Source organism: Ranitomeya imitator, chromosome 7 (assembly GCF_032444005.1).
Source record: "Ranitomeya imitator isolate aRanImi1 chromosome 7, aRanImi1.pri, whole genome shotgun sequence".
Lineage (NCBI taxonomy): Eukaryota > Metazoa > Chordata > Amphibia > Anura > Dendrobatidae > Ranitomeya > Ranitomeya imitator.
In genome coordinates, this window is record NC_091288.1 from 17,908,568 (window position 1) to 17,935,234 (window position 26,667).

The window sequence follows — 26,667 nt, forward strand, 5'->3', positions numbered from 1 at the left end:
AGTCCATAGTATCAATGCGTACATCATGCAGGAACTGCTGACACACTCCAGCCACATGAGGCCCAGCATTGTCTTGTATCAGAAGGAATCCAGGGCCAACCGCACCAGCATATGGTCTCACAATGGGTCTGAGGATCTCATCCCGGTACCTAATGGCCAGCACATGGAGGGCTGTGCAACCCTCCAAATAAATGCCTCCCCACACCATTAGTTACTGACCCACTGCCAAACGATCTTGCAGGTAGCAGAATGTTGTTCATGTCATCTCCAGACTGTCACATCTGTCACATGTGCTCTGTGTGAACCTGCTCTCATCCGTGAAAAGGGAGAGACACAGACCTCACATCCAGCCTATATTACTGGGAGAGATGCAGACCTCACATACAGTCTATATTACTGGGATAGACACAGACCTCACATACAGTCTATATTACTGGGAGAGACACAAACCTCACATCCAGCCTATATTACTTGGAGGGACACACAGACCTCACATCCAGCGTATATTACTGGGAGAGACACACAGTGCTCACATCCAGCCTATATTACTGGGAGAGACACACAGACCTCACATCCAGCCTATATTACTGGGAGAGATGCAGACCTCATGTCCAGCCTATATTACTGGGAGAGACACAGACCTCACATACAGTCTATATTACTGGGATAGACACAGACCTCACATCCAGCCTATATTACTGGGAGAGACACAGACCTCACATCCAGCCTATATTACTTGGAGGGACACACAGACCTCACATCCAGCGTATATTACTGGGAGAGACACACAGTGCTCACATCCAGCGTATATTACTGGGAGAGACACACAGACCTCACATCCAGCCTATATTACTGGGAGAGACACAGACCTCACATCCAGCGTATATTACTGGGAGAGACACACAGACCTCACATCCAGCCTATATTACTGAGAGAAACACTTCAAAAGTTTGAAATTTATTGCAATTTTTTTAACTAAAGGTAACTACTAAAATATCTTTTAAAAATCATTTCAAGTCAAAGGTGTCCAAAACCTTTGAAGTCTGAGCGTATCACAATGGCACAGAGAAATTACTGTAAGTGTTCAGTCTTCTAGTTATGTGTTTTGTATAAATTTATGTTGACTTTTTAAATAGAGAGTAGATGGAAGCAGAGCTGGAGCAAAGATGGAGGCAGAGAGAGGAAGGTGGAGGGTAGAAGGAGTCAGAGAGGGAACTAGAGGGTAGGTTGAAGCAGAGTGAAAGCTGAGCCAAAGGGTAGATGGAGACTGAGTGAGCAAGATGGAGCCAGAGGGCAGATGGAGATGAGAAAGTGAAAAGGAGCTGGAGGGTAGATGGAGGCAGAGAGCGGGAACCGGAGGATAGATGGAGACGAGAGAGGGAGCTGGATGGTGGATGGAGACGAGAGAGGGAGCTGGAGGATGGATGGAGACGAGAGAGAGGGGGACCTGGAGGGTAGATGGAGTCAGAGAGAGGGAGCCGGAGGGTAGGTGGAGACGAGAGAGGGAGCTGGAGACGAGAGAGGGACCCGGAGGGTAGATGAAGACGAGAGAGAGAGGGACCTGGAGGATAGATGGAGACGAGAGAGGGAGCTGGAGGGTGGATGGAGACGAGAGAGGGAGCTGGAGGATAGATGGAGACGAGAGAGGGAGCTGGAGGGTAGATGGAGACAAGAGAGGGAGCTGGAGGGTAGATCGAGACGAGAGAGGGAGCTTGAGGGTAGATGGAGGCAGAGGGAACCAGAGGGTTGATGGAGATGAGAAAGGGAGCCGGAGGGTAGATGGAGACGAGAGAGGGAGCCGGAGGGTAGATGGAGACGAGAGAGGGAGCTGGAGGGTAGATGGAGCCAGAGGGTTTATGGAGATGAGAGCGGGAGCCGGAGGGTAGATGGAGACAAGAGAGGCAGCCAGAGGGTAGATGGAGATGAGAGAGGGAGCCAGAGGGTAGATGGAGGCAGAGAGAGGGAGTCAGAGGGTAGATGGAGACAAGAGAGGGGACCGGAGGGTAAATGGAGACGAGAGAGGGACCTGGAGGATAGATGGAGATGAGAGAGGGAGCCGGAGGGTAGATGGAGACGAGAAGGAGCTGGAGGGTAGATGGAGACGAGAGAGAGGGACCTGGAGGATAGATGGAGATGAGAGAGGGAGCTGGAGGGTAGATGGAGACGAGAGAGAGGGACCTGGAGGGTAGATGGAGAAGAGAGGGGGAGCTGGAGGGTAGATGGAGACAAAAGAGGGACCTGGAGGATAGATGGAGATGAGAGAGGGAGCCGGAGGGTAGATGGAGACGAGAGAGAGGGACCTGGAGGGTAGATGAAGGCAGAGAGGGCGCGGCTGAAAATGCAGCATGCTGGAGAGGTGGATGAAGAGAGAAATCAAGAGCAGGAGGAGGGAGAGATGTCAGTTTTATCACATGTGAACCTTTACGCCACTCCTCCATTATGTCTCCTCCCAGGAATGGGGTGATAATTATGCAATATTTTGTATGAATTTTATTCCAGAACTTTTATATATATATTCTGTAAGCTGGCACCCTGGACATGTTTGATTTTCTTTTATTTCTCTGTACAAACCCTTTAAGTCTGTTGTGACTGAGGGGGTTAATCATTCTTTTACACTTGCTTTAACACCTTTTTCTCAGGCTGGGGGAACAAGTGTGATCGCACCCCATAGAGCAGACCACACCTGGTGCTGCCACCTCCGATGATTGATTTCCGATCTGCCAAGGTCAATTGTACACGTGTAATCTGCTGCGCTTCTGACCAGACAGATAACATGTTCTATGGTAAATACAAAAAAAAACAGTTTTCGTCTGTATAGTTTAGTTGACACTTTAGTATCAGGGTCCAATCCTGCTTCATATAGCAATCAAACCATGGTAAATATATAAAGCAGACATCAGTTATATTCCCCCAGTCCACAACTGAGATCAGACCTATCTCAAGACATATGATCTCATTTCTCGTCTCAGACAGCCTCATTAATCAGGTTTTTTATCCAGATTTGTTTAAAGATGACCAAACTTGAGAAGTAGGGTTGCTGAGTAAATTAGTGACATGAAGTCCTGCAGTCAAACTAATTATTTTCAAGAATTCTGCAAAGATTTAATTGGTTAATAGGAAACTTTGAGCAAGCGACTGCTGTTTTGCCTAGTTTAGGATCTTAAGGGGTGGAGTAAAACAATGGGATTCTCTAATTGGTTCTCTTGGAATCCATGTCTCTTGTCCCGCCCCTGCAGAGCCTACACTTTGCATAATCATGTGTGTTAATGCAGAGTGTTCCCTTCAAAATGGAATTGATTTCTTTTATATGTTACTAGATTGTGGCCCGATTCTAACGCATCGGGTATTCTAGAATATGCATGTCCCCGTAGTATATGGACAATGATGATTCCAGAATTCGCGGCACACTGTGCCCGTCGCTGATTGGTCGAGGCAACCTTTATGACATCATCGTCGCCATGGCAACCATTATGACATCTACGTTGATACTTTGCCCGTTGCTGAATCAGAAACGTGAGATGTCTACGTCCTTTATGACATCATCGTCGCTGTGCCCGTTGCTGATTGGTCGAGGCCTGGCGGCAGACGGACAGACGGAAAAACCCTTAGACAATTATATATATAGAAGATGTGTTTCTTACTACATTGTGAAGGCTTTATATTACTTGCATTTATGGACTGTTTCTAAGTTGTAGAAACTGGTGACAGTTTCCTATGTTAGGAAATGTTTCTCATCCCTTTCCCTTTTTTTTTTTTTTTTTTAACGCTTACTTTGATTAATCACTTTACAGTTGACTGACAAATGATCAAATAATATCCACCTAAAGTAGCAAAGGTGAAAATTGACGGAAGGAAACCATGATTGAAAAGTAATAAAAGTGAAATTAAAATATTTTAAAGGTGTTGTCCAAGATTCTAAATGAAAGTACCATTTTTTTTTTTTTTAAATGAGTGCCACCTGTGATCTGGGGTTGTCTGGTATCGCAACTTAGTCCCATTGAACTCAATGGAGCTGAGCTGCTTTTCATGTACAACCCATGATCAAGATGAAAGAAAGCAACCATACTTTTCCTAATCCTGGACAACCTCTTTAAGGGGGTTGTCCAGTCTCAATGCATTGTTGACCTGTCCATGGGGATGGTGGGGGTCTGATGGCTGCAGGGACTAGGGCACAGGGTTTTATTAGCGCCACTACTATCCTTCCTCTTGGTTTACCTCTTTTCTGTGTATATTACTGCAGTCATTAGCCGCTGCAATCATCCTGGATGCCTGGAGCAAAGCTCCAGGTAATCCACTCTTAAGTGAATGAGACAACTCCAGTCCCACCTGGGACCTGTTGTGTATCTGGCCTGTGACAGACTCCCGAGCTTTGAAGATGGAAGACCATTGTTTTTTTTTTATTTTATTTTGGCCGCCTCTTTGCTGTCAGGTCCACTGTTCTGCTTAATTTGAAATACAGTTTGTTAGATACCTAGGGACGCAAGCGAGCTGTAACCCCTGGAATTGCTGTTGGCTGCAAAAGTGTGGTGTTTTTTTTTTATAGTAGATTTTAATCTTCTGAATATAACAATTTTAATTATTTATATAAAAATAACTACGTTTTGTTGACTTGACCTTAATTTACCAAAATTTTAAGAAGGTCCAGAGAAAGCATTCTTAATCTGATTGATAGTTCGGAATACAAAAGGTGGGAATGCTATTGGGGAACTTCATTTTGTTGCTTCAGTAATTCCTATTGACCTATGATGACCTGTTACCCGTCCATTCTCCACCTGGATGCTATAGCCTCCTCATAAAAAAACAACAAATATATATCTATTTATTTATAGACAGTTAGGTCCATATATATTTGGACAGAGACAACATTTTTCTAATTTTGGTTATAGACATCACCACAATGAATTTTAAACAAAACAATTCAGATGCAGTTGAAGTTCAGACTTTCAGCTTTCATTTGAGGGTATCCACATTAAAATTGGATGAAGGGTTTAGGAGTTTCAGCTCCTTAACATGGGCCACACTGTCTTTAAAGGGACCAAAAGTAATTGGACAGATTGAATAATTTTAAATAAAATGTTAATTTCTAGTACTTGGTTAATAACCCTTTGTTGGCAATGACTGCCTGAAGTCTTGAACTCATGGACATCACCAGACGCTGTGTTTCCTCCTTTTTGATGCTCTGCCAGGCCTTCACTGCGGTGGTTTTCAGTTGCTGTTTGTTTGTGGCCTTTCTGTCTGAAGTTTAGTCTTTAACAAGTGAAATGCTGCTCAATTGGGCTGAGATCAGGTGACTGACTTGGCCATTCAAGAATATTCCACTTCTTTGCTTTAATAAACTCCTGGGTTGCTTTGGCTTTATGTTTTGGGTCATTGTCCATCTGTAGTAAGAAACGACGACCAATCAGTTTGGCTGCATTTGGCTGGATCTGAGCACACAGTATGGCGGCTCTGAATACCTCAGAATTCATTCTTCTGTCACATCATCAATAAACACTAGTGACCCAGTGCCCCTGGCAGCCATGCATGCCCGCGCCATCACACTGCCTCCGCCGTGTGTTACACATGATGTGGTATGCTTTGGATCATGAGCTGTACCACGCCTTCACCATACTTTTCTCCTTCCATCATTCTGGTAGAGGTTGATCTTGGTTTCATCTGTCCAAAAAATGTTATTCCAGAACTGTGCGGCTTTTTTAGATGTTTTTTAGCCTTTTTCTTCTTGATGCTTATGAGTGGCTGCACCGTGCAGTGAACCCTCTGTAGTTACTTTCATGCAGTCTTCTCTTTATGGTAGATTTGGATATTGATCCGCCGACCTCCTGGAGAGTGTTAGTCACTTGGTTGGCTGTTGTGAAGGGGTTTCTCTTCACCATGGAGATTATTCTGCGATCATCCACCACTGTTGTCTTCCGTGGGCGCCCAGGTCTTTTTGCATTGATGAGTTCACCAGTGCTTTCTTTCTTTCTCAGGATGTACCAATCTGTAGATTTTGCCACTCCTAATATTGTAGCAATTTCTCGGATGGTTTTTTCTGTTTTCACAGGTTAAGGATGGCTTGTTTCACCTGCATGGAGAGCTCCTTTGACCGAATGTTTACTTCACAGCAAAACCTTCCAAATGCAGCACCACACCTCAAATCAACTCCAGGCCTTTTATATGCTTAATTGAGAATGATATGACGAAGGGATTGCCCACACCTGTCCATGAAATAGCCTTGGAGTCAATTGTCCAATTACTTTTGGTCCCTTTAAAAACAGGATGGCACGTGCTAAGGAGCTGAAACTCCTAAACCCTTCATCCAATTTTAATGTGGATACCCTCAAATGAAAGCTGAACTTCAACTGCATCTGGTTTTGTTTAAAATTCATTCAATGAAAACCCAAAAGTCATTATCTCAGTAAATTAGAATAAAAAAAAAACACTGCAAAGTCTTCCTAATTGTTTAAAAAGGTCCCTTAGTCTGTTTCAATAAGCTCCACAATCATGGGGAAGACTGCTGACCTGACAGATGTCCAGAAGGTGTCACTGACACACTCCACAAGGAGGGAAAGCCACAAAAGGTCATTGGTAAAGAAGCCGGCTGTTCACAGAGTGCGGTATCCAAGCATATTAACGGAAATTAGAGTGGAAGGAAAAAGTGTGGTAGAAAAAGGTGCACAAGCAACCGGGATAACTACAGCCCAGCAAGGATTGTTAAGAAAAGATCATTAAAAAATGTAGGGGAGATTCACTAGGAGTGGACTGCTGCTGGAGTCATTGCTTCAAGAGACATCTGTCATCTCTTTCGCGCGGAATGGGTTTTTCCATGGCAGTGTCTGTGTATCAGACAAAAGTTGGCTGAACCCACATATTTCCAGCTTCTAATGTGTATGTGGTCCATCCGACTCCCCCGTGATAGATGATGTCGGGCTAAATGAGGATCCAGGAGGGTTTTGTTTTATATTCTCCAATCGTTTTGTTCTGCAGGTAGAGGTGTAAGGCAGCGGCTTATTGTGCTCCCTCCGTAGGGAACACATGCCCACTTGGTCAAGCATTAATATCTATGGGGGAGTCCGGGGAGAGGGCTGTTATTTAAGATAAGGGGCACCAGTCCCACGTGGGATGCTTGGTATTACTTTAGTCCTCACCATCTATTTGCTTCTTTTTTTATCCATTGTTGGATTTTTCAAGTAGGAAAAACATCAATGTGTCCAACCTTGAGATTAAATCTAGGACCCATCGCACGTCACTTAAGATTCGTTTTGGAAATTCATCTCCTTGGAATACATAAGGAAGAAAATGTTAATCAAAAAGTTGAGTGAACGAGCTGCGGCTCCGGGGTGGGGGGGCACACAGGGAATCAGAGCAGTACGGATGGCACTGCCATTAGAGCTTTTTTTTTGCTCTGCTAAACGCACATTTACTTGGCAATAAACCTGTAGACTGAGGAGAGAGGCTGTCAATGTGCCGGATTTTACGTGATCTCGCTGCTTTTATTTTTTGAGTTGTACGACTTCTTTTCTTTCTAGGTAGGATTTTTCTTTATTTTGTACTCTTTTTCTCCGTAGGGTAACATTAAAGTTGCATTGACTTGGTATGGGTGCGACTTGTGTGCCGTGACTACTGTAGCTGTAGAAGAATTAAGAGACAAAAATCTGTGTGTGGCCAAAACTAGGAAAAGTGGAAACTTCTACTGTTACTTCTATGATCCTTTGTATAATGTAGGGGCGTCGTACCAAGATGGACAGGAACAATCGGTGCTGCTCCCACTCTGCATGAATCGGTGGCCAGCAGAGGCCAAGAAGGCGTCTGAATAGCCAGAGTCTTTAGGTGCTTACACAACTTGGATATCTACCTGCCAAACATTTGGCCAGCGGCTAGTCTATGTTGGCTTTCAGAGGTTCTAGAGGCAACCGGCAGTTCTTCGGTCAACTCTTCTTATGTGTGCTCCACAAGCCTCCAGTGACTCATAAGAAGAGTTGACTAAGGCACTGCTGGTTTCCTCCAGAACTTCTGAAATTCAACATGCTCGGTTCTTGAAGATGATGGAGGAGAGTTGGGATTCGGGACGCTCTCCATCCAAGTTAGATGGTTGGCAGCTTCCACCAAAATCAGGCCATTTCAACCACTTCACGCTAAATGTGAACAGTGGCCTTACAGATTTAGTAGATGCCTGCTTTTTATTTTTTATTTTTTTTAACATCTTGATAGAATTTAAAAACTTAAATTTTTCAAATAAAATTTATAAATAATCTTTAAATATTTTACCCAATGTCACAGATTTTTTTTCTAAGAATATTTTTTTAAACTATATTTTACAAATTCACTGTAAATACCTTGTATATGTTTCCTTATTTTTGAGCTGCCCAGGCCATGTGATGACACTATCAGTAGGTAATTGTTCTGACCTTGTGGGGTCAGGCTAATATGTCCTCTAATATGATGTTGGTGGGGACAGGGCCGTCGATAACTGTGCATGATGTGATGGAGCCAAGTGAAAGGGTCCTAAAGTAAAACGTGCAACTTCCCCAGCTGCGCAGGGTTTTTTTTTTGAGAGTGCTGATTTTATGGGATTCGGTGACCTATGACTGTCCGTTAATGTGGTTGTGCCGTCAGAAGGAAAGGAATGGAGTCGACCTAGAAGTTGAAGATTTAGGTCTTAGTGGTGACGTTTGCCTCTTGGTTATATAACTTTTAATGTGTATTTTTGTATAATGGGGAAAAGTTCAAAAACTCATCTGCCGCTCAATGTTTATCAGAACCTGTAGTTAACTGGTCGTGTCCTCCATCACATAGGTGAATGACACCGTCTTGGAAGCTGAAGAACAGGTTACGTCGGCCTTGAGATCGGTTCTTCCCCTTAGTGCAATTGGTGACCAAAGAAGGAAAAAGGCCCCGAGTAATCGCTGGCCTTAAATGTAAGTGCAGATTCTTTACATATTGTGCTCAATTCATAATTTACTTTTTCTTAGAAGTCCCTGTTTTTTAAGCACAAATTCTTCAAAATGGTGCATGCAATTAATATGGTTTCTGCAAAATAAAAAATGCTCTTTAATTACATCTTTAACTATTTTTTTGTTGTTGTTTTGCACCTTTTTTTTTTTCAAAGCAGAGAGTCACGTGTTAAAAAGTCACACGCACAATTAACACTATGCGCCAAGAGAAAAAACACTCCAGGGGAAAAGGGAATGGACTTAATTTGTGCAAATATTTAGCGACTTGTTAAAAAGTCGCAATTGATGAATCGTTCTTAGATATCTGGAAAAAAAGTGGCGAGCTTAAACAAAATGGTAAAAACTTAAAAAATAAACTGGTACGGCGCATGTCGTGTCTCCCTCTTTGATGTGGGCTCCGGTGTTGAGCCCACATCAAAGTCGCGACATGTCAGCTGTTTGGTACAGCTGACATGTGCGCGCAATAGCAGCGGGAGAAATCGCGATTCACCCGCTGCTATTAACCTGTTAAATGCCACTGTCAAACGCCGCTGTCAAACGCTGATAGCGGCATTTAACTACCGCTTCCGGCCGGAAATGAAAGCATTGCCGACCCCCGTCACATGATCGGGGGTCGGCGATGCGTCAGGAGGGTAACCATAGAGGTTACCATAAAACAATAAAAAAAAAAAATCAAACCTACACATATTTGGTATCGCCGCGTTCAGAATTGCTCGATCTATCAATAAAAAAAGGATTAACCTCATCGCTAAACAGCGTAGCGAGAAAAAAAATCGAAACGCCAGAATAACATTTTTTTTGTCGCCGCGACATTGCATTAAAATGCAATAATGGGCGATCAAAAGAACGTATCTGCACAAAAGTGGTATCATTAAAAACATCAGCTCGGCACGCAAAAAATAAGCCCTCGCCCGACCCCAGATCACGAAAAATGGAGACACTATGGGTATCGGAAAATGGCGCATTTTTTTTTTTAGCAACGTTTTAAATTTTTTATTCACCACTTAGATAAAAAATAACCTAGACATGTTTGGTGTCTATGAACTCATAATGACCTGGACAATCATAATATCAGGTCAGTTTTAGCATTTAGTGCACCTAGCGAAAAAGCCAAACAAAAAACAAGTGTGGGACTGCACTTTTTTTTGCAATTTCACCACACTTAGAATTTTTTTCCCGTTATCTAGTACAAGACATGGTAAAACCAATGGTGTCGTCCAAATCTACAACTCGTCCCGCAAAAAATAAGCCCTCACATGACCATATTGACGGAAAAATAAAAAAGTTATGGCTCTGGGAAAGAGGGGAGCGAAAAACAAAAACGCAAAAACGAAAAAGGGCCGCGGAGTGAAGGGGTTAAAAAAAAAGTACATATTAAAAGAATTTGGTGGAAATAAAAATCTATACGAAAAAAAGGTGCAAAAGCAATAACGGATCCATTGTCTGCAGCTTATGTACTTTGTATTTGCTTAATTCTAAAACTCTGGGCAAAACCGTCAATGAAAAAGACCTGGGTGTATGGGTGGATGACAAACTTAAATTCAGTGGCCAGTGTCAGGCAGCTGCTACAAAGGCAAATAAAACAATGGGATGCATTAAAAGAGGCATAGATGCTCATGAGGAGAATATAATTTTACCTCTATACAAGTCACTAGTTCGACCACACTTAGAATACTGTGCACAGTTCTGGTCTCCGGCGTATAAGAAAGACATAGCTGAACTGGAGCGGGTGCAGAGAAGAGCGACCAAGGTTATTAGAGGACTGGGGGGTCTGCAATACCAAGATAGATTATTACACTTGGGGCTATTTAGTTTGGAAAAACGAAGACTAAGGGGTGATCTTATTTTAATGTATAAATATATGAGGGGACAGTACAAAGACCTTTCTGATGATCTTTTTAATCATAGACCTGAAACAGGGACAAGGGGGCATCCTCTGCGGTTGGAGGAAAAAAGGTTTAAGCATAATAACAGACGCGGATTCTTTACTGTAAGAGCAGTGAGACTATGGAACTCTCTGCCGTATGATGTTGTAATGAGTGATTCATTACTTAAATTTAAGAGGGGACTGGATACCTTTCTGGAAAAGTATAATGTTACAGGGTATATACACTAGATTCCTTGATAGGGCGTTGATCCAGGGAACTAGTCTGATTGCCGTCTGTGGAGTCGGGAAGGAATTTTTTTCCCCAATGTGGAGCTTACTCTTTGCACATGGGGTTTTTTTGCCTTCCTCTGGATCAACATGTTAGGTTAGGCTATGGGTTGAACTAGATGGACTTATAGTCTTCCTTCAACCTTAACCCCTTACCGGCATCGGACGTACTATACCGTCCGATGCCGGCTCCCCTGCTTTGATGCAGGGCTCCGCGGTGAGCCCGCACCAAAGCCGGGACATGTCAGCTGTTTTGAACAGCTGACATGTGCCCGTAATAGGCGCGGGCAGAATCGCGATCTGCCCGCACCTATTAACTAGTTAAATGCCGCTGTCAAACGCAGACAGCGGCATTTAGCTACCGCTTCCGGCCGGGCGGCCGGAAATGACGTCATCGCCGACCCCCGTCACATGATCGGGGGTCGGCGATGCTTGTGAATGGTAACCATAGAGGTCCTTGAGACCTCTATGGTTACTGATTGCCCGTCGCTGTGAGCGCCACCCTGTGGTCGGCGCTCACAGCACACGTGCAATTCTGCTACACAGCAGCGATCAGCAGATCGCTGCTATGTAGCAGAGCCGATCGGGTTGTGCCTGCTTCTAGCCTCTCATGGAGGCTATTGAAGCATGGCAAAAGTTAAAAAAAAAAAGTTTAAAAAAATGTGAAAAAAATAAAAAAAACATAAAAGTTTAAATCACCCCCCTTTCGCCCCAATCAAAATAAATCAATAAAAAAAATATCAAATCTACGCATATTTGGTATCGCCGCGCTCAGAATCGCCCGATCTATCAAGTAAAAAAAAGTATTAACCTGATCGCTAAACAGCGTAGCGGGAAAAAAACTCGAAACGCCAGAATTACGTTTTTTTGGTCGCCGCGACATTGCATTAAAATGCAATAACGGGCGATCAAAAGAACGTATCTGCACCGAAATGCTATCATTAAAAACATCATCTCGGCACGCAAAAAATAAGCCCTCAACCGACCCCAGATGATGAAAAATGGAGACGCTACGAGTATCGGAAAATGGCGCAATTTTTTTTTTTTTTTTTTTAGCAAAGTTTGGAATTTTTTTTCACCACTTAGATAAAAAATAACCTAGTCATGTTTGGTGTCTATGAACTCGGAGAATCATAATGGCAGGTCATTTTTAGCATTTAGTGAACCTAGCAAAAAAGCGAAACAAAAAACCAATGTGGGATTGCACTTTTTTTGCAATTTCACCGCACTTGGAATTTTTTTCCCGTTTTCTAGTACACGACATGGTAAAACCAATTATGTCGTTCAAAAGTACAACTCGTCCCGCAAAAAATAAGCCCTCACATGGCCAAATTGACGGAAAAATAAAAAAGTTATGGCTCTGGGAAGGAGGGGAGCGAAAAACGAATACGGAAAAACGAAAAATCCCCCGGTCATGAAGGGGTTAATAACTATGTAACTATGTATTAGTTTTGTACATGTTTTACTGCTGTTTGTCTTGTATTGGGGTCTAGTTATTAATTGTTTAAAGGATTTTTCACAGTCCTCAATTTTGTCCGATAAGAATTTACTGGAGCGGAAAATATTAGAGTGTAACCGCAATATGGTAAAACCATGGCGGGGAAGCTGCGCCCCCCCACTAACCTAATTGCCCTTCAGCTCATCAGCACTTGTGACTGTCTTGTGAATTTACCCAGGTATCTCAATAGATATTACTCTATGTTGTGTGTTGGCGGTATTCTTTTAGCCTTATGGCGGTAGTTTTTGAGCAGTGTATGGCGGTATTGTATTTCGGCAGTGGTCATTATTTCAGCCTAGAATTCTAAAAATATGCACTAACGCTTCACCATGCGGATGCTGAGAATCACAACCAACCTTTTTATTAATTGGATGTTGGTGCCCCAGTATCTTCTACATAGTAACATAGTTAGTAAGGCCGAAAAAAGACATTTGTCCATCCAGTTCAGCCTATATTCCATCATAGTAAATCCCCAGATCTACGTCCTTCTACAGAACCTAATAATTGTATGATACAATATTGTTCTGCTCCAAGGAAGACATCCAGGCCTCTCTTGGACCATAATAATCTTTATATAGTGCCAACATATTCCGCAGCGCTTCACAGTTTTGCACACATAATCATCACTGTCCCCATTGAGGCTCACAATCTAAATTCCCTATCAGTATGTCTTTGGAATGTGGGAGGAAACCAGAGTGCCCGGAGGAAACCCACGCAAACACGGAGAGAACATACAAACTCTTTGCAGATGTTGTCCTTGGTGGGGTTTGAACCCAGGACTCCAGCGCTGCAAGGCTGCTGTGCTAACCACTAAGCCACCATACAGTGCTAACCACTAAGCCAACGTGCTGCCCACACGTCCATACGTCCATATTGTGCAGAAATGGCCACATACTAAGGATAGCAGGGAACTGGCGTTTCTGATGTGATGTCAGTGAGAAGTCAGGTCCTGGCGGAGCATAGCTGGGATATTTGTAACTGCAATATCTGCAGAAAATGACAGATCACTGTTCATAAAATTTAGGACAAAAAGGAGAAAAAAACCCTGTGTGTATATATAGATTTATTTATTTTAATGGTACATGGGGTGCATTATACTTTATAGGATGACTATGGGGTGCATTATACTTTATAGGATGAGTATGGGGGTACATTATACTTTATGGGATGATTATGGGGTGCATTATACTTTATGGATGACTATGGGAGTGCATTATACTTTATAGGATTATTATGGGGTGCATTATACTTTATAGGATTATTATGGGGTGCATTATACTTTATAGGATGGCTATGGGATGCATTATACTTTATAGGATAACTATGGGGTGCATTATACTTTATAGGATGACTATGGGGGTGCATTATACTTCATGGATGACTATGGGGTGCATTATACTTTATAGCCTAATTATGGGGTGCATTATACTTTATAGGATGGCTATGGGATGCATTATACTTTATAGGATAACTATGGGGTACATTATACTTTATAGGATGACTATGGGGGTGCATTATACTTTATAGGATGGCTATGGGATGCATTATACTTTATAGGATAACTATGGGGTGCATTATACTTTATAGGATGACTATGGGGGTGGGGGTGCATTATACTTTAAAGGATTACTATGGGGGTGCATTATGCTTTATAGGATTACTATGGGGGTGCATTAAACTTTATAGGATGAGTATGGGGTACATTATACTTTATGGATGACTGGCTGTGCATTATACCTTATAGGATGAGTATGGGGTACATTATACTTTATAGGATGAGTATGGGGTACATTATACTTTATAGGATGAGTATGGGGTACATTATACTTTATGGATGACTATATTGATTCATTATACTATATGGAGGACTATGGGGAGTGCATTATACTAGTGAGTATAATGGTTTATTTTCTGCTATACATTAAAGAACATTGGCAGAACGAGGGACATATTTATCAGGATGGGGCCCAAGATAAGGGACATATAGCAGAATGGGCGATGTATTTACCAGCATGGGGCCAGGATGAGAGAAATGTGTACCAGAATGGAATGATGTAATGAATAAATATATACATTTATATATTTTATTCAGGATTGAGGTTGGGATGGCCGGTACAAATCTTGCTTCTGATAACCTGGCGATCAGGTGATAACAGTGGGCGAACAGCGACCTGCCATGTAAATGCTCACTAGTGGCCACTGCAGGGGAAATATTGAATTACACAGAAATAAATGGTTGCCTAAGTCCTACATGGACGGGTCGACTTTTCGAGAATTAGAGCATAGTGGCTACCGAGCAAAAGACTATGAAATCCCATATGTCCTGGTAGAGCTTTTGGGTTGACGAAAGCTACAATGTCCGAAAACTTTAAGGTGTCAGTCGAGCGTAGATAAGAAGTTGTCCAGCCCTCTACTAGTATTTACAAGCAACTTGTAATCCCATAAAATTCCCAAAGAAGGAAAACTCTACTAATACGCTACTGCCCTGATACAGACACTTCCCTTACCCCCTACCAGTCCTTGTATACTGGACTCCAGTGATGATGTGGCATGTTGACCACTACACCCAGTGATTGGCTGCAGCGGTGACCTATCAACAACATTGATGCCATTGCTGCAGCTAGTGATTGGCTGCAGCAGTCAAAAGCGATGCAGAGACTCTAGCGGTCTTCCAGGTGCGATCAGATTTTTTTTTTTCGTAGACTTATTGAATTGCATGGCTGATTTTGATCTGACCCTCTGATCAAAATTGGACATCTCGGTCTGCGAAAAATCATGGACGTGTGAATGGCCCCTCTGCATCAGAGCAGATTGCAATTGCATGCTTTGGTGCAGTAAAGCCCCAGCGTATTTGCATGTGGGAACATGGCTTCAACTTCACCAAAAGCATTTCAAGTTTTCCTTCAGCTTTGGATCATACTTTTTTTTTTGTATTAGGGGTGCCCTAACATTAAACCAATCACGGGGTATTCTTCTGGTGGGTTATATAATATAATATAATATAATATGTGGAGGATCCTGGTAGCAATTGTTCAATTTTTCTGCAGCGCCACCACAGGAGAAATAAAGCATTACAACAGTTTTCATTGGAATGAATTGACTTTCCACATCATGGGTGGAAATGCTGAATCCTCCAGAGCAGGAGGATTTTGATGGATGGTCTCCACTCTGGCCAATAATTGAGGGTCCTAAATAAGTTTCAGGTCTAAACCTGTTATAACCAGACTCCAAACAAAGAAATAATTGGACTTCCTTTCAACTGTGCATTCTGAGAAGCGAGGGATTGTAAGACCAACCTAATGAACATTATGAATTCCCGATCTAGAGGGCATGGTTGTCGCCTGCAAAGCAAAATGCATCGTGAACATAGCCAAAGGGCCAGGGCATAACTAGAGTCCAATGTGCCCTGGTGCATGTTGGTCAGATGTATGGGCCCTTTTACCATTCTAAATCCTATAAGGACATACAAATTGCACCCCCCCCCCCCCATTATGTAGTAATGTCTGCCATCTTAGCCTCTTTCCTGGCACATATGTTCCCCATCCTGGTATATATGTTTCCTATCCTGGGCCCCATCTTGGTATATATCCCTTATCCTGGGTCCCATCCTGGTATATATATCCCTTATCCTGGGCCCCATCCTGGTATATATGTCCCTTATCCTGGGCCCCATCCTGGTATATATGTCCCTTATCCTGGGCCCCATCTTGGTATATAGCCCTTATCCTGGGTCCCATCCTGGTATATATGTCCCTTATCCTCGGCCCCATCCTGGTATATATGTCCCTTACCCTGGACCCCATCTTGGTATATATGTCCCTTACCCTGGACCCCATCTTGGTATATATGTCCCTTACCCTGGATCCCATCATGGTATGTATGTCCCTTATCCTGGGCCCCATCTTGGTATAAATGTCCCTTATCCTGGGCCCCATCTTGGTATAAATGTCCCTTGCCCTGGGCCCCATCTATATATATAATTGTCTAAGGGTGTTTCCGTCTGTCTGTCTGTCTGTCTGTCCTGGAAATCCCGCCTCTCTGATTGGTCGAGGCCTGGGCCCCATCCTGGTATATATGTCCCCCATCCTGGTATATATGTCCATTATCCTGGGCCCCATCTTGGCATATATGTCCCTTATCCTGGGCCCCATCCTGGTATATATGTCCCCCATCCTGGTATATATGTCCCTTATCCTGGGCCCCATCCTGGTATATATGTCCCCCATCCTGGTATATATGTCACTTACTTATCCTGAGCCCCATCCTGGTATATATGTCCCTTATCCTGGGCCCCATCTTGGTATACAGTTACGCCCATATATATTTGGACAGAGACATTTTTCTAATTTTGGTTACAGACATTACCACAATGAATTTTAAACAAAACAATTCAGATGCAGTTGAAGTTCAGACTTTCAGCTTTCATTTGAGGGTATCCACATTAAAATTGGATGAAGGGTTTAGGAGTTTCAGCTCCTTAACATGTGCCACACTGTTTTTAAAGGGACCAAAAGTAATTGGACAGATTCAATTATTGTAAATATAATGTTCATTTTTAGTACTTGTGTTGATTGAAAACCCTTTGTTGGCAATGACTGCCTGAAGTCTTGAACTCATGGACATCACCAGACGCTGTTTCCTCCTTTTTGATGCTCGGCCTTCACTGCGGTGGTTTTCAGTTGCTGTTTGTGGCCTTTCTGTCTGAAGTTTAGTCTTTAACAAGTGAAATGCTGCTCAATTGGGTTGAGATCAGGTGACTGACTTGGCCATTCAAGAATATTCCACTTCTTTGCTTTAATAAACTCCTGGGATGCTTTGGCTTTATGTTTTGGGTCCATCTGTAGTATGAAACGACGACCAGTGAGTTTGGCTGCATTTGGCTGGATCTGAGCACACAGTATGGCGGCTCTGAAGACCTCAGAATTCATTCCTGTGTCCCATCATCCATAAACACTAGTGACCCAGTGCCACTGGCAGCCATGCATGCCCGCGCCATCACACTGCCTCCGCCGGGTTTATGCATGCCCGCGCCATCACACTGCCTCCACTGGGTGTTACAGATGATGTGGTATGCTTTGGATCATGAGCTGTACCGCGCCTTCACCATACTTTTCTCTTTCCATCATTCTGGTAGAGGTTGATCTTGGTTTCATCTGTCCAAAGAATGTTCTTCCAGAACTGTGCGGCTTGTTTAGATGTTTTTAGCCTTTTTCTTCTTGATGCTTATGAGTGGCTGCACCGTGCAGTGAACCCTCTGTAGTTACTTTCATGCAGTCTTCTCTTTATGGTAGATTTGGATATTGATACGCCGACCTCCTGGAGAGTGTTGGTCACTTGGTTGGCTGTTGTGAAGGGGTTTCTCTTCATCATGCATTGATGAGTTCACCAGTGCTTTCTTTCTTTCTCAGGATGTACCAAACTGTAGATTTTGCCACTCCTAATATTGTAGCAATTTCTCTGATGGGGTTTTTCTGTTTTCGCAGCTTAAGGATGGCTTGTTTCACCTGCATGGAAAGCTCCAATGACCGCATGTTTACTTCACAGCAAAACCTTCCAAATGCAGCACCACACACACACGTCCCTTATCCTGGGCCCCATCTTGGTATATATGTCCCCCATCCTGGTATATATGTCCCCCATCTTGGTATATATGTCCCCCATCCTGGTATATATGTCCCCCATCCTGGTATATATGTCCATTATCCTGGGCCCATCTTGGCATATATGTCACTTATCCTGGACCCCATCCTGGTATCTATGGGGAAAGTAAGTATTTGGCACACTGCCGATATTGCAAGTTTCCCCACCTACAAAGAATGGAGAGCGCTGTACTTTTTATCGTAGGTACATTTCACCTGTGAGAGACAGAATCTTGCTTGAAATAAGGATTTGATCATCTACCAAACAGCAAGAATTCTGTCTCTACCAGACCTGTTAGTATCTCTTTAGGAAGCCTGCTACTCTGCACTCATATACTCTGTATATCCCCATCCTGGTATATGTCCCCCATTTTGCCGCTGTTCTTTAATTCATAGAAAAAAAGATAAACTGTTATACTCCCCTTCCCTCCGCTCACTCACCGCCCTGCGTCCTTCTCTGAAGGCGGAAGTTGACTTCAACGTGCAAGCGATGGGCGCGTATGAAGTCACTGCCATGCAGCCCCAGTCACATGCACGCCGATGTCCGCCTCTGGCCTCTGATTGGTTGGTAGCCTGTATTGCAGCGCACAGACATGGCGGGTCTCTGTGCCGCAATACACTTCAGCTGAATGTGTGTCCGAGGAAAAAACATCCAGTTGAAGTTTGTGCTGTGGTTGGTGGACCCTTCATTCACACAGGCCCCATCGCGACCTCTGCAACTGTGATGATTGCTACACCGATGCTTAGGGCTCATGCACACAACCATAAGAATCGGAGGAATGCTATCCATAGATTTGAAGGATAGTACACATCCCCATGTTATTCTATGGGGCCATGCACAAGCCCAATTTTTTTTTCCTCGGACCGAAAAAATCGCAGCATGCGGAAGTTGCATATGATAATCGTTTCACACTCTGAACAAGCTGATCAGAGCGTGATTAGTATAATCAAACCGATATTCTCGGATGAGAGAAGAATCGTGGTGTGACACAAGATTTAGGGTATGTGCACACGTTGCGGATTCGCAGCTGTTTTCCCTGAGTTTACAGTACCATGTAAACCTATGGAAAACAAAATCCACAGTGCTCATGCTGCGGAAAAAAACGCACTGAAACGCTGCGTTGTTTATTCCGCAACATGTCAATTCTTTGTGCGGATTCTGCAGCGGTTTACACCTGCTCCATAATAGGAATCCGCAGGTGTAAAACCGCAGGTGGAATCCGCACAAAAAATGCGGAAAAACCACGGTAATTTCGCAGTGCGGATTTACCAAAATCACTGCGGAAAAATCCGCTCACCTTTCAGCAACGTGTGCACATAGGCCATGATCACAGATTAATAATTTGATCAGGGTTTGATCAATTAGTAGTTGTTATTAACATTCAGACTGGATCGTTTTTCCCTTTTCAGTTTTGGGCATTTATCAATGTGAATAATAAAAAATTGCTTGTATCACTGTTGGCTTTGTGTAGACTGCATTAACCCTTATCGCTCCCAGATTCTGCAGAGGAATTGGCACCTAAGAGGTTAATGGATTATCTTAGGGAGTCATTTTGATGCGCTATTTTGTTAAGTACTGATGGCTCTTTTTTTCTCATTGAAGATGGAATCCTTTATTGTAATGGGTACATGTCATTTAGTAGCTTTAAGAGTATTTTTAGTCAAAAACTCCCAGACGTCTAATTCATTACTGGGGTGCACAATTTAATAGACTGTGAATCTAAGGTTAAATATTTTGTCCCCCCCCCCCCCCCCCCCATCTTAAGGAATAACATAGGGTTTCCGATTAGCTCAAACCCTTGCAATGGACTCCTTTGAGAAATGATACATTGATGCGAATAAGTGTGTCGTTGTTTAGTAAACACTCATCTTGTTACATTGTATCACTTCCTTTATGCACATGGAGAATGCAGCAGGTCGGCGCTTGCAGTCTGTGAGCGCTGTGCAGACAGGCACACCCCTGACAGTTTATCTGAGATGCAGAATTTTTTATTTATTTTTTTTTCCAGCTCCCACAATGCCCTATAAATTAGTAGAGTACATTGTGGGAGACGTAGTTCATTTCTATATCAAACTAATGTACATTGCCCGGTGTAAGAACTACATCTCCCACAATGCTCCATAACAGAGCATGCTCTGTACAGACCCTGAACCAGCTAGGGGTTTGCAGTGAGATGTGAAATCTAGCAACCTGATGGCTAACAAGAAACCCACAGAATTGTGAGTGCAGCTCTGGGTGGAGAAGAAACCAATGCAAGTCAAGATCATTGCAAGATAAGTAAAGCCAAGGTAGCCCTGGGTATTAATAGGCTGAGTGTGGAGACATTGCTGTAAGATGCAGGTGGAGGATGATGGGCTCTGGCTGTTCTGTAAAGACACATTGATGCTTAAAGTGACAGGCACGCCGCCAGTGAGCCCCAATGGCAGCCAATTACCAGTCAGCTGTGGGTGATGTCAGCGTGCAGCAGATTCTACCAGAGAGGAAAATAGCTCCAGATTTTTTCCAATTCGCACCACTCCGATCACACATGTTGCCTTGGTTGCAATCTACTGCAGTTAGTAATTCTCTGCATTCGTCTACAAGGAAAAAAAAAACAAACTAAAATACAAACAATATAGATGGCATTTAATACTCTGTTACATTTTTCTACCTTTTATATATAGAAAATATTTGTATTTTTTGTGCAGCGATATATACCAGTAATCCTCCTCCTGTTCCTTATGCAGGTTTTCTTTATTGCTAATTACTCCAGTATGTAAATGTAAATGTACCCTGTTAGGTGTTTAATTATTTGCATAACAGAAAAAAATATTATGTACTGTATAAAAATATTCTTATTGTTCTAAAACTCAATAGGGGTCCGGACTACTTGCTCATAAAATGATTATTAAAGTGCTAACTTTCTGTAAAAAAAAAAAAAATAAAAAAAAAAAATAAAATATATATATATATATATATATATATATATATATATATATATATATATATAGCCATTATTCTTAGGTGAGCACAATCTGCAATTTTTTTTAAGATTTTCGTGCCTGCATTTATCTTTTACTATATATATATATATATATATATATATATATATATATATATATATATATTTATTTCTATGATAAATATACATGCATTTTTTATATTGATATATTTACAATTAAAAATATAAATATTTCTATATATATGTGTATATATCCATGATAGATATACATGCATTTTTTTATATTTATAATTTAAAAAAAATATAATCTATGATAAATATACATGTATTTTTTATATATTTAAAAAAAAAAAATTATATATATATATATTTTTTTTTTACATCATCTGCTACTGAATTGCTAATGAGGATCTGAATTTAGCTTGAGACGTGTTTGCGTTGCTCTGCTCTGTTACTGGCTGGGCAGGCACTGACATCACTCCATGGGCAGCTGTTGGCTGTGTGCTTTACTCCGAGCCTCCTGTATTTGCCGTAACAGACTGTTTTGCCAGGTGCATGAAACATCGTCTAAGGGCAGGGTGGCCATAATCGCTCTCTCAAAGAGCAATTCACAGTAATTGTGTAGATGCTATGGAAAGCGTATCTTCTGTAATTTGTTGCAATGAAGCTAGAAGCTGGGATGGTTCAGGTATGTGTTGACATCTTTTGCAGAGAAAGTCCAAGATTTGCTCTCTGTTGCGCCTTATTTTATTTTTTATCCTTTTTCATCCTTATTTTTTCCTCTATACAGTATTGTGCTACCAATGCAGTGTTTCATTATCACATGTATTTACTAACAACAAATATACATTTTTGCACATTTTTTTTTAAAATATATTATAGAAACTTGCTTTTATGTATTGCATTTTTGTGGACTTTTCTTTTTCTTCTTCTCAAAGATCTGATTGTGAAGTTGTATGTTATTTCTCTGGAACTTCATAGATATTGATGTGCATTGTTTTAAGATAAAAAAAATGCTAGAAAATCTACCTTGCAAAAGTCAAGCGTTGCTATATGTTTATATTATATAGTGTGCGCGTGTGTGTGTATATGTGTGTATGTATATGTACATATATATTGCTACTTTTTGTTGAGTAAAAAAACTAATTTAACCCTTTTTAATGCTTTACAAATGTGCATGTGTGTGTGTATATATATATATATATATATATATATATATGTGTGTGTGTGATATGATATTAAGAATCCTGCACGTTGACCTTGTACCGGAGTATTTAGTATTTTGCAATGTATCCGGAGAATGAATTTCTCGATAGTTTTTCCACTATCTGAGAGCCTGTCCCCAGCTCCAAAGCCTCCCATGTGTTTCTAGCAAGCTGAACTAGATCTCCAGCCACGCTCCATCTGTTTTCCTTGAACTGTTTTTTTTTTTTATATTTATTTATTTATTATTACTATAAACATTTTATTTTTCTAAATAAAATCTAAAATGCATGAAATAACCACATGCAGATGCCTCAAAATCATCATTTAGCCACATGTTCCTATTTGCACGGCACAAAATTGGTCTTAATTGTTGGCTGTTTGTATTTTTTTTTTTATAAGGATTGAAGGAAACAAAATGTCTTTTGGAGTTTAGGAAACACTTAATTATCATGTAACATTCTGATCTGTTGTGTTGCCGGAGCTGTGAACGGGCTGCATGCTCGGTGTGGTGACCTTAGAGCCCCCCTGTTGGACCATATAGCACATTATTGCACTTTTTTTTTTTTCTTTTCCAGCGCTGCAGATTTTTTTTTCCTTTCCTCTAGAGATCACCTTGGCTCGTAACCAGGTGACTGCGATTGATTCCGTTTTAATAGGATAAAATGACACGGCCGGCCCCTGTCGATGTGCTGTGAATCGCTCATCGTCTTCCCCCTCGTGTTTTTTTTTTTTTTTTGAAGTTTAACATTCTGCATAATATTTAAGGAGGCGCTTCATTCCGTGTCCTTCTAAGCACAACGTTCCCACCAGTGATAATGAGCAGATGATGATGCAGGCTGCAATACAAGTAGAGGTATATCAGATCTGGGAAGCCAGAATCGTAGTAATAGATGTTGTTACATTTGATGTTTATTTGGAAGCAGATTTATCCCTTCTTAAATGCTTTATACTTTTTTTTAATGTATTTATTTTTTATTTTTTTTTTTTTTAATATCTCATTCTTCCAGTTTAATAGTCCCGGTGTTTAGAATGATTAAATCTGTGCAAATTGCCAAATCCCAGGCTTGTTTTCCCATTATGTTTCTTGGCGGATTTTCTTGGCAGTAAATTATTTTATTACATAAATACATGACATGATCAGTGGTTGCAGATGGGACGGACGCAGAGTAAGGTTGTGGTCCCGATTCTTCGTGCATAGATTTTTTTTTATTTTTTGGGGGGTCAAATTCTTGCAAAATTGTCTATGTATGTGTGTATATAATATATATATTTATTTTTCGTTTGTGTTGTCCTCAGGTTGGTGCGAGAGATGCTGCACTTGACCTCCAGCCACATCACCCAGCCCAGGACCTTCCACTGGTGACAGGGACATGGGACGGCTTCTATCACCTTCCAGATGGTTCACTACAACTGACATCCTGTTCAGTCTCGGTGGGAAGAAGCCTGAAAATATTTCTCATTGTTACTCTGGGGCATCACACCCTCATAGCAGTAGGACTCATCAGGTAACATTTCCAAACCCATTTAAGAAGAAAAAAAAATATTTTTTTTTTTAAAGTTTATATTTTTTAATTAATTCAATAAAAAAAAATGTTAAAACCAAACAAACAAAAAAAAGATGTATATAGCACAATCGGCCTTCGGTTCTGCACTTATTCACATAGAAGTCATTTTTTGACACATTTTAATATTAGAGATAGTATAGGACTGTCCCTATTTGGGTGCACCTTGTCGCGACAGGATAGTTCTTACGCTTTTTTTTTTAATCATTACCTTTGTTTACGTTGTTTATTTCACACTGTTACTTTTTGCTTATTTTGTTTCTATATTGGGGAATAATCTTGTGTCTCAAAATCTCAAGATCATGTTATGTAACTTGTATAGAGTGTAGGAGAGCACGGGTTGGTGGAGTTGAACTAAAAGTCTCAGCACACCCAGGTAGCCAAAGACTGATAGGGGCATGCACTGGATTGTGGAACTATCTATCGGAACTTGGCCGTAATTGCCAGGCTCGGATTGATAAACTGAAGAACAATGGTGCATGCCCTGCTGGCGTCTTGACCTTTCCTTTTTGCCGATGGATCATTTATTTATTTTATTTATTTTAATACTGCATGAAGAGCGGAGAAGTGTCGAGTAATTGCCCACCTCTCAATGAGGTCACCTCAGAAGGGCTTACTAATTGGAGAGCAGATTTGAGAAGGGCACGGGCGAGACAATGGGGTCCTATCAGTAATGAATAGCGGCGGAAGCTTCCAATTTTTTTTTTTTCCTGAAGGATCTAATTGGGTCGTGTCTCAGACTCAGTGTGGCCCATTAGTTAACCAGTTTTTATGGTAAAATATTATTTTTTAAAATTTTATTTATTATTTTGCATTAAAAAAATAAAAAAAAATAAATGAAAAATAATAAAAAATAATTCTGTATACTAGATCTCCAGTGTAGATAATGAGCCCCCATGCTGAGTCCATCATTCCTTGCTAAAATGGATGCAGTTGCGTGCGTTACGCCATTCCCTGCCCTGAGTCTTATTATTTATTTATTTATTTTTTTTTTGCATAGCGGTAACTTATTACATGCAATGCCTCATTGTGATACTAATAAGAGTATGAATTCATCTGCCGGGGGTTGGAGTGATGTATGAAAATCAAAAAAAAAAAAAAAAAAAAGGCTTGTTGCAGCATCCGGACGACGTTTCGGTCTGAGCCGCCTTCGGATTATTTAGCATAAGGCGAATGCAGATGGTGATAGAGCTGCCGGCGCCTTTGTCCGGCGTTTGCACGGACACATTGCTGTGATCATGTATTTATATGCTGGGAATCTGCTCTTTTGTTCTTGCTACCTGTACGGCATTTTTTTTTTTTTTTTCTTTCCTGAAGCTGCAGCAAATGCTTCTCCTCTCTTGTTCCCATGGTAACAGGAACCGGTCTATTGTTAAAGTCTATGTTTAGAATCCTGGCTGACACTTCATGAAAACAATTAAAGCCATCCCCCTATTTTACTGAATTATAGCCCCTGAAAAATGGGGGGTTGGAAAATGGAGGAAGGTGAAGGGTGGTGGGGGGCTTATTTGCATTTAATTTGGAGTCATTGCACAAGTATTGGCACCCTGGGGCTGGTTTTCAGCCTGCAAACAAGCAATGACTGCCGTAAATGCAATGTGATCTACTATGGTTGTCATAAATAAGCAAAAAAAAAAAAAAATAATAATAATGAGCGGCGCCGGCTATACAATCTGCGACATGCATGGGGAATGAGGTTTTGGGCAAAAATTAAATAAAACAAAAAGGAAATTAAAAATAAATATACCGTACATTTTTTTTTTTTTTACTTCATTCTTGCTTAAAATTATATAACTCATTCCCATTCATGTCACAGATTAAAGGAAATAGGGGGGGAATATATATATGTGTGTATAATATATATATATATATATATATATATATATATATATATATATATATATATATATAATATTTATGTGTATAATATATATTATACACACATAAATATATTTATATATTTATTTGTGTGTAATAAATATATATATATATATATATATATATATATATATATATATATATATATATATATATAATTTTTTTTTTTTATTTTGTCCCACTCCTGCCCAAAATTATATACCTTATTCCCCATCCATGTCGCCGATTTTGTGTGTGTAAAATATATATATTCATAAAAATAAAATTTATTTAAAAGAACCATAGAAATATATAAATAAAAATAGGTTTTTCCTTTTTATTATGTAAGGTAGGTCATACAATTACACTTTTTTTGTTTTGTTTTGCTCTTAGAATTGCGAAACTATTTTTTGTATTGCCTATCAACTCTATTTCCTCCTATTAAAAAAAAAAAAAAAAAAATCCAAAAAAGATACTAAATACTGGAATCTAAAAGTCCAGTTTTTATAATATATTTTTTTTAATGGTAATATAAAAAAAAAAGTCTACCTTCCAGTTTTTGGCGCAAAAAGAAAAAAAAAAGTAATTTTATGACCTACCCTTAAGGCATCTGTCAGGGTCGCAGGCAACTGTGCCGACGTGTGAGACGTCAAGAGTTAAACGGCAGTGCCACACACTCTGTAGACCGCTGGGAATGCATCGAATTGACTATATCGGGAATTAGATTAGGAGGCTGAAGATTCGGTTCATGGTGCTTAGATATTTCCTGAGGGGGAGGAAGGGGGGGAGGGGAGACTAATAATTATCACAAGTACATTGTGATGGAATGTGGCGGCTCGAGGGTTAAATCGGGATGAGAAAAGACCACGGGGAGG

At 41.0% G+C, this 26,667-nt stretch overlaps 1 protein-coding gene across 18 annotated transcripts in view; it reads left to right on the top strand.

Annotated features, from left to right (window-relative positions):
* R3HDM1 (R3H domain containing 1) overlaps positions 1–26,667 on the top strand; it is a 117,765-nt gene that overhangs the window by 28,122 nt on the left and 62,976 nt on the right. For 8 of the 18 annotated variants that reach the window (XR_011314617.1, XR_011314614.1, XM_069732851.1 and 5 more), the window contains exons 2-3: positions 8,776–8,897; positions 23,670–23,878. The gene's annotated coding sequence lies outside the window, so the exon portion shown is untranslated. Of the gene's footprint in view, positions 1–8,775; positions 8,898–21,689; positions 21,856–23,143; positions 23,227–23,669; positions 23,879–26,667 lie in introns of those variants that run through there. The other 10 variants (XR_011314615.1, XR_011314618.1, XM_069732854.1 and 7 more) reach the window with 2 other exon arrangements.